An 11438-nucleotide genomic window follows, 5' to 3' on the forward strand; every position below is an offset into this window, starting at 1 on the left:
AGCACAGAGTAGGTGTAGATATGGATTTAAACATGGCTGTACTGTTGTCAAGCAAAGACAATGTCTTGAGAAAGGAAATGATAATGATAGATAAGGAGAGAAGTGATGACATGAGGATGGAGTAAGGGACAATCCATAGCTAGTAGGATCAATAAGTTGTAAGTGGTGAAGAGGAGGATTTTTGGAGGTGGGGCACTAGAGAAAGTAAGCTGGAACAATAAGATGTGGTGGTCAGCAGGTAGGATGCTTGGAATTGACGTTATAAAGGGATTTAAATAATTTATAATGACAAGATCTGGTGGAATATGACTGTGAAAGTGGGTGGCAGAGAATGGTGTAGACAAGATCTTTGAAATGGATGAAGTCAAGACACTGACAGGCCAGAATACCAGAAGGATTATGTGAACATTTAAATCACCAAAGATTGTCAGGAGTAACAGTGAAGGGAATGACAGTTAGGAGCTAAAATTTTAAGAACTGAAGGAAAAGCATTCTGATGGTGGAGGAGTGTAGAAGACTGAAACAAGGAGATGTGGCTGGGTGTGTGAGGCTTATGGCATGCAACTCCAAGCAGGTGTTGTATTTTTAAGGTGAAGGGAGCAACAATAGCCTGGAATTAGCAATGAAGGGCAAGCCATTTGCCAAGTTGTCGTCTTTCCTCTTTATTTCTAGTAAGTTCTATAGTATATCCTTCCAATGAGTTATTTTAGGGGTATATTCCTTCTGGGTTTTCTTTTCTTCTAAACTTTTTTCTTTTCTTTTTTTGAGACAAAGTCTCACTCTGTTGCTCATGCTGGAGTGCAGTGGTGCGATCTTGGCTCACCGCAACCTCCATCTCCCAGGTTCAAGCAACCCTTGTGCCTCAGCCTCCTGAATAGCTAGGATCACTGGCAGGCACCACCACACTCGGCTCATTTTTGTATTTTTAGTAGAATCAGAGTTTGCTGTGTTGCCCAGGCTGGTCTCAAACTCCTGGCCTCAAGTGACCCACCCTCCTCAGTCTACCAAAGTTTACAGGCATTAGCCACCGTTCCCGGCCTTTTTTTCTTGTTGTGTTCAATTACAGGCACTTATTCTCAGCCTTAACTATACATTAACATCACCTGAAGAGGTTTTTTAAAATTGTGCTGTGCCCAAGCCCTACTATGAGCTATACTGATTTAGTTGTCCGGGAATGGAGTCCAGGTGTGTGCAATTTTTAAAGTTCTCCAGGTGATTCTAATGAGCTGACAAGTTGAAAACCGAAGTCCTAGGGAAAAGTTTGGGAAGGTTTGTCTTTGGGGGCCTATGCATTGTGATAGAGTGTGGTCCATACTTTTCATCACATCCTTGAAAATATTCCTGACCCAAGAAGATGAAGACAAAACCTCTTATTTTTTTAAAGAGAAAATGTAACTTTAATTGGTTTTTTAAAATATTTCTTAATTGGGGATGGCAGTGAGACTTGGGAACGGGAAGTGTGTTAAAATCTGGGACATACCAAATTCAGTAAAATGTGATGGTATCTTTTCCATAACATTCGGGTTTTGAAACCTCCATGCAGTGGAATCCATGGGGCTAAACCACTGTTCTGTGCATCTCAGATCCTTTCTGTCCTCCCTTCCCACCCTCTAAAAATGCAAACTATGCTGGTGTAACTGACTCTGGGGTTCTCTGTCACTGCTGGTTTCTGCGTAGGAGTGTTGCACACACCAGGCTCAGTTAGCACCTGTGTTTTTATGATGTGAAAACTGCATATCCACCATATGAGCATTACCCCAAATTGTGTAATTTTTTTCTCACAAAGTGGAAAAAAGAAGTTTCAGAATATGCATTCAACCTCTTCTGGCTTCCTATAGGGACAAGGTGGGTTAAGAATGGGGTTACTGAAGTTGAGGAGCCCTGAAGGCAAAGCCCCTTCTGAGGTGGTGATGTGGTGCCATTCAGCTTGCTACTGTGTCCACTTTCTTGTTCCTTCACTTCTGTGGCAAGGCTAGACAACCAGTGAACGCAGTTTCGTAAATTTACTTGCTTACTTAGTAAAATGCTGGTCCTGGTTCCTTCGCCATAGAACTTGATCCTAATTACAGCCTTTATGTTTATTTAGCCACCCTTTTCTTATTCAGTCAAGTTTCTGAGATGCCCAAACCAATCCTGGGACATTTCTAAGCAGTTAGCACAAAGACAATAGGGGACAATTTGTAACTTGTTAGGAAAGAAAGATTCTGGAAAAAACAGTGACCAGAAAATAAATCCTGAACTTATTTCCCTTAGTAATACAATTGCCCATTTCTGGCCTAATGAGCATTGACACTTAATTGCCCCTGCATATATTGAGGGAAAATAAACATTAGCAGATAGAACATGTCTGCGAATGCACTCAGTGAAAGTGGCTTCTCCTTTCTCTCTCCTTTCTTTCCCCTTTTTAAAAAAATTTACTATTGACTGTCATTCTCCTCCCTTTTCTCTTTCTACTCATCTACACACTGATCTCATATGCACACTTGACTCACACTTCCACATGTCATCCACTGACATGCATTCTCACCGTCAGTTGTTCCTGGGCAGTTCTAACAGGTCCATTTCTGTACAGATGCTTTGGTTTTAAGCTCTTACCTGATTCTCATCAGCAGTGGCCTGCAGATCTGCAGGCTTCTTAGCATCCAAAGCAGCCCAACCGACCACAGAACTGGGTTGACCTGTGACCCTCTCCATCCCAGTAGTATTTGGACCAACTTTTGGAGGAGCCTGCAATGATATGCAGAAAGCCATGGAAGTAATTCTCTCCGGAGTGGAATTTTTCAAATGAGCAGCTTTGAGTGCCTCTAGTCAGTGTTCTGGTTAGCCCATAAAACAGCTTAAAATACTATTAGGACCAATTATCTTTAACAAAGGTACTGAGTCAATATTTAAAGTCAAGAGATATCACAACTTGTTTTATGTAATGCTGGGTCCTCATTCGAGCCAGCAAATCATTGGCCAGAGTTGATTAAGTCCTGTGCCTCTTAGACAAAGCACATCTCCTCAGTTTGCCACAGTCCCCACCACTTCTCATCCATCCCAACTCCCTGTCTTTTCACTCATTTATGGTATCTGCCTGGCTCAAGGAGGCATTTATGTTGGGCACCAACTCCAGAACTACTGCAAATGGATCACCAGCCCAGCCTGACAAGAGCCCAAACCTAGAGAGATAAACTATCCAGCTGTTGGTTGTGAAAACCCAAAAGGAAGGGCAGCCTAGGGTTCTATGCTGTTCCAGGCTCTTTTAGTACAATATATAGAACATCTGCTTTGGGAACAAATACCCCTGGGTCTAAGTTCATCTGTTTGATAGTTTAACTTTAGATGATTCACTTAGCTGCTGTAACATTTTTATAAAATGGAGATATTACCTGAGACATTCTTGCAAGAGTAAGAGATATAGCACAATAAGTATTAGCTATTATCCTTATCTGCTTCCCCCTCTCCTTTCTGGCCCATATACCTTCTCAAGTACTAATGAGGACATAGGCACAGTACCAATAAATGTATGTTAGCAGGGGATGAGACTGATGCCAGCAATATTGGCCAATAGTGATAAAGTCAATCTCAACCATGTCCCAGAGATTTCTGGGTGCCCAAAAGAGCAAGATGGGCAATACCTTGGCATAGAAGATGATTTTCTGAAGTGCCTACAACCAGGACTTGAAACTCGTGAAATGTCTTATGTCTCTGCTATGCTGATAGACCAGGAAAAAGAGGTCAAGAATCTGAATTGGAGCAGTGATAACAGAGAAAGAAAGGAAGGGGTGGATATTGTTAGAAATTTGTACAAATTAAAATTGATTGATATGTAAAGAGTATGTTGGTTTTTTACTCTGTCAACTTAGTTAAACTGGAATTACATTTCCCAGGATTTCCTTCTCTGTATGGCTCTGGGTTAGGGGTGGCCACACATTTTGGTGTAATCTGGAAGGTGGAAATGAAACAGCAGCTATTATTTTATCACTGATCTGCTGGCTCCCCTGGGCTGGGCTGGGCTGGCTCACAGCTGGTCTAGCCCCCACCTACCTCCTCCTTCAGCTTCTCCATATGGACAGCTCTCAGACTAGTGATAACAGTTTTTTCCTGCTCATCGTCAGGTGAGATGCAGTGAGAGACAAACATGAGTTCCAGTTTTTCCTTGTAGGTTCCAGTTTACATTCATGATTTTAGTTTTTCCTCACTTTTTCCCAAGTACATCCAGCTTTCCTTCCTGACTTCCAGCCCTGCTGGCCAAGAGTGACCCCAGGCCCACCGCAAGATGGTTCACTGGGATTCACAGAGACAGTTGCCACAAAGACCCAAAAACCTTTCATAGACTTCAACACCAGCCGTCTTCATAGTTCCACTGCAGCGGCTGATGAGTGGCTTTTCTTTGATCATTTTCAGGCCTTCATTTCCCTAGTTCCTCCCCAGTGTATAAGATCTAATTCTTACAATAAAATCCTTAGTTCATTATGCCCATAGTGACTCTGCTTCCCTGATCGTACTCTGACCAATACAGGGAGTGAGGGAAGGAAATGATGGAAGACTTCTAGGCTCTGACTTGGAAGATGAACTGAGAAGATGTATATGAAGAGTGCCCAAAAGATAGCTAGAGACCTAAAGCTCTTGGAAGGACTCCCCTTATGGCTCTCAAAAGAATGAAAGAGACAGTTGAATTAATCTAAAGAACTCAGAGATCTAGGGAAGCTCTCATTCCCAACCCGGGGCTCGCTACAATTAAGGCTTCATTGCTAGGTCACAGACTCATCTGCCTTACTATGCTAGCTGTGTAGAAAGAGATTCATCCCTAAAAGAATTTGACTTTGGATACATTGGACCACCACTGTCCTTGTAGGAATAATGGCCAAAAATATTTACCCTAGATCTATATTAATATAACTTTATTTATAATCCATTTGTATATTTGATATTTTTACTTTTATTTCTATATGTCTATCATATGCAACCCCAACAAACCTAATAGATAAAAAAGATTTACAGGATGTATTGCAGGGTGACTGTGTGACCTTAAGGAGACTAAACTTTATTCATTTGGGGGAAGGGGCTGCAGTGGAAGGTAGTTCCCACCCATTGTCCTTATACTCTTCTTTTGAAAGTTAGGGAGAATTTCTAAGAAGAAGTGGTTAATCCAGTTTGAAATATACAGTTTATTTTCAAAATCCATTTTCAAGGCATATCATGATGGCCTCCTTTAGTTTTCTCCTACTGCTCATCAATTATACTGTCTACCACAGTTACACACTTCTGTAGTGGAGAGGAAAGGGGCATCTGAGAGATGTGCTCAAAGAGCGACATTGCATTTGGTCTAATCCTTTGTTTTAACACGAAGATTTGAGGCATACATAACCCACAACCATTGCATGTGTTTGAAGGTAATTTTTTTCTAATTGGATGGGAATGGCCCTATGGTACATGAACATTTTCTAAATATGCAAGATAATATAACCTTGTTCCTAGAGTACCAGAAAGTTGTTTGATCAGCTGATTGTTATCTGAGAATCAACTCAGAAAAGAGAAATAGCTTAGAATAGTCTGAGCTATGTAAGGTATGCAAAATTTATCAGGCCTGGAAAGACATTAGTGTGGAATTTTGGTCACCCCCTTACTCTACTTTTTCTTTTTTCCATTGCAATTATCACCATCTAACATCCTGTATAATATATTATATACTACATTTATTATTTATTTTCTGTATCCTCCCACTAGAATGTAAGCAACTGGGGGCAGGTATCTTTGACTTTGTGTACACTGATGCAAACAAAATACCTAGAACTGTGTTTGGCACATAATAAGGGCTCAATAAATAGTGTTGGGGTTGAATTGAAAGTTTACACTAGATAGTGAGGTTAATCAACTATAGCATAATGGCCTTTATTATGATGCATTCAGAACCAGAAACAAAAGTGCAAAAAGATTTTTAAAAGACAGTCATAGAGATTACCTCTCATACATATGTCATGATATAAATCAGATTTTAAGTGCTTACTGCTTTTGTGTCCAGAGGTGATGGATGTTATTCACAGCCATCTTGGATGTGATGACAGCCACTGTGTTGCCTGAACAATAATAGAAGCAGCTTTCTATCTATCAAAACATCAAACGAATCAAAGGATGTTTCAGAAGGGATGCTCAAATACTGTCATCTGAAATCAGTCACCCCTTGTGGATAATATTTAGGGACCCTGAATTTCCAATCATTTAAATGCTGTTAGACTTTAGTAGCTGCTGAATGAATACAATGTGGTAGAGTCTGTGTGAGGTGCTTTACGTGCTTCAATTCATTTAATGTTCCCACAAGCCAGCAAGAAGATATTATAATTTTGCAAATGAAGAAACTGAGATACAGAAATGACATCCAGCATCGTTATTGTCACACTGAGAGTAAATGGACTGGCCCGAACCAGGCTGCCTCCTGGAACTGGTTTCTTTGGTGAGAATATAGATGAAAAATAAACTGCAGGGAATTTTTGTTTGCTTCTTTGCAGTTGTAACACAGACACTCATTTTCTCTTCCTTCTCCCTTTCTCCCCACCCAAAACAAAAAGCAACCATTCCCTTACTCAAGGAGCGTTGACTGGCAATGCTTCAAAGCGTGGATGTTTTCTGGGACAGAATATATTATATTATAGTATAATATAAATACATTTGTCCCTCAGTGGTTCAAGGGAAATTGGTTTCAGGACCTCCTTGGATACTAAACTCCACAGGTGCTTGAGTCTCATATAAAATTGGATAGTATTGCATATAACCTACACACATCCTCCTGTATACTTGAAATCATCTCCAGATTACTTATACCTAATATATGTAATGTAAATGTTATGTAAATAGTTGTTATACTGTATTGTTCAGAGAATAATGGCAAGAAAAAAGTGTACATGTCCAGTAAAGATGTAACCATCCATTATTTTCCCCGAATATTTTCAAATTGAAGTTGGTTGAATCCATGGATGGAGAACTCATGGATACAAGGGCTGACTATAATGAGAAGATATGAAAGCTGAAAAGACAAAGATTACTGCATATTTACATATGTTCAAATAAGAAGGTAACAAAAGCCTAACTGACTTGAGTTTATGGTATAGTTTTTTGAAAGATCTTGGAGATTGAGTTGGACACTAATTTGGTATCAAGGCTATATCGAGGATAAGATGGCAAAGAAGATTTGAAAGATATTTATCTAAGAATTTTGAAGGTAGTTCCCTCCATGTCACTTTTAGGAAAGATTGTTGTAAAAGCTTAAATAGGCCGGTCACGGTGGCTCATGCCTGTAATCCCAGCACTTCAGGAGGCCAAGGCGGGCAGATCACGAGGTCAGGAGATCGAGACCATCCTGGCTAACATGGTGAACTAAACACGGTCTGCACTAAAAATACAAAAAAAAAGTAGCTGGGTGTGGTGGCGGGTGGGTGCGCCTGTATCCTAGCTACTCGGGAAGCTGATGGAGGGCAGGAGAATGGCATGAACCCAGGAGGCAGAGCTTGCAGTGGCAGAGATCAGCCATCTGCACTCCAGCCTGGGGATCAGAGGAGAGCTCCATCTCAAAAAAAAAAAAAAAAAAAAAAAAAGCTTAAATAGTGTTCATCTGCTTTTCACTTCCCAGATATTTGTTCCTTGAATGGAAGTTCATATAAAATTGAATCACAAAGTGGTTTGTTGTTATGGATTATGTTTTGAAAAGAAAAATAAATAGATAATCAGCTCCATCACCACCCAAGCTTGAGATCACAAAGTAATCTAATGCCTCTCCTATTATCTATGTATTACTGCATAGTAAATTACCCCCAAACTTAGTAACTAAAAATAATAATAAGCACTTATTATGTCTCACAGGTTCATCTCCACGTGGACCTCCTATAGAGCTTCTTGAATGGCCTCACAACATGGCAGCTGGCTTCTCACAGAGTGAGCAATCCGAGAGTAGGTGGAAGCTGTGATGTCTTTCATGACCTAGCCTTAAGAGTCATACCTCATCACTTCCACCATATCCTACTGGTTACAAAAGTCATCCCAAATGTAGGAAGGACTTACCAAAGTGTAAATACCAAGAGGTGAGGATCACTGGAGTGGGTCACCACTGGGGAGAGAGGGGTCATCTTAGAGATAGATAGCCACACCTCTTTATTTCTCCCAAATCCAAATAATCCCTGAGTGATAACTGTTCTTTCTTTAAAACTTTTTCCATTTCTACCATCTCTGCTATTCAACTCCAACACCCTACCTTGATTATGAGCTAATTAATATAATGACCTCTTAATTGGTTTTCTTGCTTCCAATCTACTCCATATTTTTTTGCCATGTTTACCATTCTTCTTTAACAGAGCTTGTTTTGTAACTATATTTAGTTATATGTATTTATTTTGCTTCTCTATATTTTAAAGCTTTTCCTTCAATGAGCACATATAATTGTAAAATTAAAACAATATTGAGAAAAAGAAATCACACACACGGACACTCAAAAACCAAGCAAGCAACGTGAAGGTCATGTTATAAAGAATGACACAGTAGAGCAGAAAAGTTGATGAATGGGCTTTGGGTCACGACAGTCCTGGGTTCAAAGCCCAGCTCTCCTGCTTACTTACAGTGTGGCCTTAGGTAAGTTTCACACCCTTACTAAGACTCAGTTTTGCCATCCATTAAAAAGAAAGGGGGTAAGATGCATCAAAATCACCGGGCTTTGTGAGGAAACCGAACATGAGCCTGAGGGTCTGGGATGGGATGTTGGGGATGGTAAGCGTAATGTACACGGGATTACCTGTAAATGGTTATATGTATTTCTACCCATTTATTTCCTACACTAGATTGAGAAGCTTTGAAGGTAGGGACTGATTCATACATCTGCAAATCTCCACAACTCCTAAACTGTGCCTTTGAGAGGTATGATAAGGGAAAAGGCAGTAGTGGGACATGGTTAGTACAGAGACGGTTGAGCCGGATAAATGCTGAGTTTGAATCACAGCTCTGTCATTTGCAGGCTGTGAGATCTCAGGCAAGTGATTTAACCTCTCTGAGCCTATGTTTTCTCATTTCTAAAAAGCAAGTTAATATTAACTAACTTAGTAATTATAATATTTGTTACAATTATTATTTATCAACAGTAATAACTATTATAATAGTTAATAATGCCTGCCTTTCAGAGTGTGAGAATTGGATAATGTATGCAATGTTTTTAGCACTATGCCTTGTGCATACTAAATGCTTAATAAGTGGTAGCCATTAATATGGTACATAGTTTGCATTTAATAGTTTTTTAGGCTGGGTGTGTAGCTCACGCCTATATTCCCAGCACTTTGTGAGACTGAGGCGGATGGATCACTTGAGGCCAGAAGTTCAAGACAAGCCTGGCCAACATGGCGAAACCCTGTCTCTACTACAAATACAAAAATTAGCTGGGCATAGTAGCAGGAACCTGTAATCCCAGCTGTTCGGGAGGCTGAGGCAGGAGAATGGCTTGAACCCAGGAGGCTGAGGCTGCAATGAGCCAAGATCGCACCGCTGCAATGAGCCAAGATCGCACCACTGCACTCCAGCCTGGGTGACAGATCGAGACTCCATCTGGGGAAAAAATAAAAGTTTTTAAAATAAGTTGAAATTGAGGGAGAAAGAAGGCCCTGCCCCTGGAAATTGTTTTTCTCCAGTTTTCAGGAGCTTTCTGTGGAGTTCTAGAGCAGCACTATCCACTAGAACTTGGCAATAAGGGAAATATTCAATATCCGGGCAGTTTCACAGGGTGGCCAATCACCACCTGTGGCTATTGAGTACTTGAAATGTGGTTGGGATGAGGAACTGTGTTTTTAATTTTATTTACTTTTAATGCATTTAAATTTAAATAGTCACTACATTTAAATTTAAATAGTCACATGTAGTGAGTAGCTACATATTGTTCAAGACAGTCCTGTAGTAATCACAGCGAGGTGGGCATCCCAGTAGACCTTCTTTTCCTCTTCTTTACATCCATCTGTGATGCTACAAAACTGCTCTGTAACAATCTAAAGCTGAATGATTGCAGGTAAAGCCAGGGAGTATTATAATCCCCCTACTCAAGCAAGAAGCATTGACTGACATGCACTCTTCCCGTGCCACAAATCAGGCATGCTGGAGAATAAAAAGAAGGTATAACTTCTATTTTGAGGAACATATGATGATCTGGGGAATTCAAATTGCATACACACCAAAACAACAACTTTGGCTAATATGTTAAGTGAGAGAAAATAATTAGTATATAATTGCTCTTTATGATTTTATTGTCAATGGAAACCATTTAAATGTAATCCCGTGTACATTATCCTCACCGTCTTTAGCATCCCATCCCAGACCCTCCGGCTCATGTTGGGTTTCCTCACAAAGCCCAGTGGTTTTGATGCATTACCCCCTTCCTTTTTAATAGATGGCAGAATTGAGTCTTAGCAAGGGTGTGAAACTTACCTAAGGCCACACTGTAAGTAAGCAGGAGAGCTGGGCTTTGAACCCAGGACTGTCGTGACCCAAAGCCCATTCATCAACTTTTCTGCTCTACTGTGTCATTCTTTATAACATGACCTTCACGTTGCTTGCTTGGTTTTTGAGTGTCCATGTGTATGATTTCTTTTTTTCAATATTGTTTTAATTTTACAATTACATGTGTTCATTCAAGGAAAAGTTTTATAATATAGAGAAGCAAAATAAATAAATACAGACAGCTTAACTTTGGCATTAGTGTAGCCTGGTTTACCTGTTGTCAAGAGTAATCACAGAACATAACTTCAGGAGTCCTGTCCTACCTAACCTGGCTCCCCTGGGGAGAGAGAGGCAGCCCAATGTGAACTGTAAACTTACCAGTTCTTTGTGGGTCCAGTTTTTTATATTTTCTCACATGTGCACAATGAAATGTCAGAGTCTGAAGGGAACATATTGGTTATTAAATGATTCTAAACCAATTTCCTCATTTTTTCAAATGGTCTCATCCGAGACCATTTCTTCATGATTCTAGACTATACAAGCCCCAGGCATTTAAATAACTTGGCAATGATAATTCTCAAAAAGGTAAAATTATCCCTCACCAGAGAAAAGGTAGCAAAACATTTGGAAACTATCTATGCACACACAGGTTATGTTTTATTTCATAATATTCTTAAATCCATTAGTTCATAAAGTCAAAGTGCTGGTTTACAGGCAGCCACTACTGCCATCTGTTGGTGGTGGGCAGAGTTGATGCATTTCTACATAGATGCATAAAATGGTTCTTATCTGTGAAAGTCCTTGAGTTGAAGTTCACCACAGGAACTTCTGTGTTCAAGATAGAAAGAAAGAGATAGAGAGGGAGGGGGAGGCATGTGGAGTCAGATAGGCCTGCATTCAAATCTTGGCTATGCCTCATGCAAGAATCGTAGCCACTTTCATTCTCGGTTTTCCATTTGTAAAATAGGGATAATATCTATTTCATAGGGATGCTG

This window comes from Rhinopithecus bieti, unplaced genomic scaffold, assembly GCF_001698545.2.
Source record: "Rhinopithecus bieti isolate Rb0 unplaced genomic scaffold, ASM169854v2 scaffold_33326, whole genome shotgun sequence".
Taxonomy (NCBI): Eukaryota; Metazoa; Chordata; class Mammalia; order Primates; family Cercopithecidae; genus Rhinopithecus; species Rhinopithecus bieti.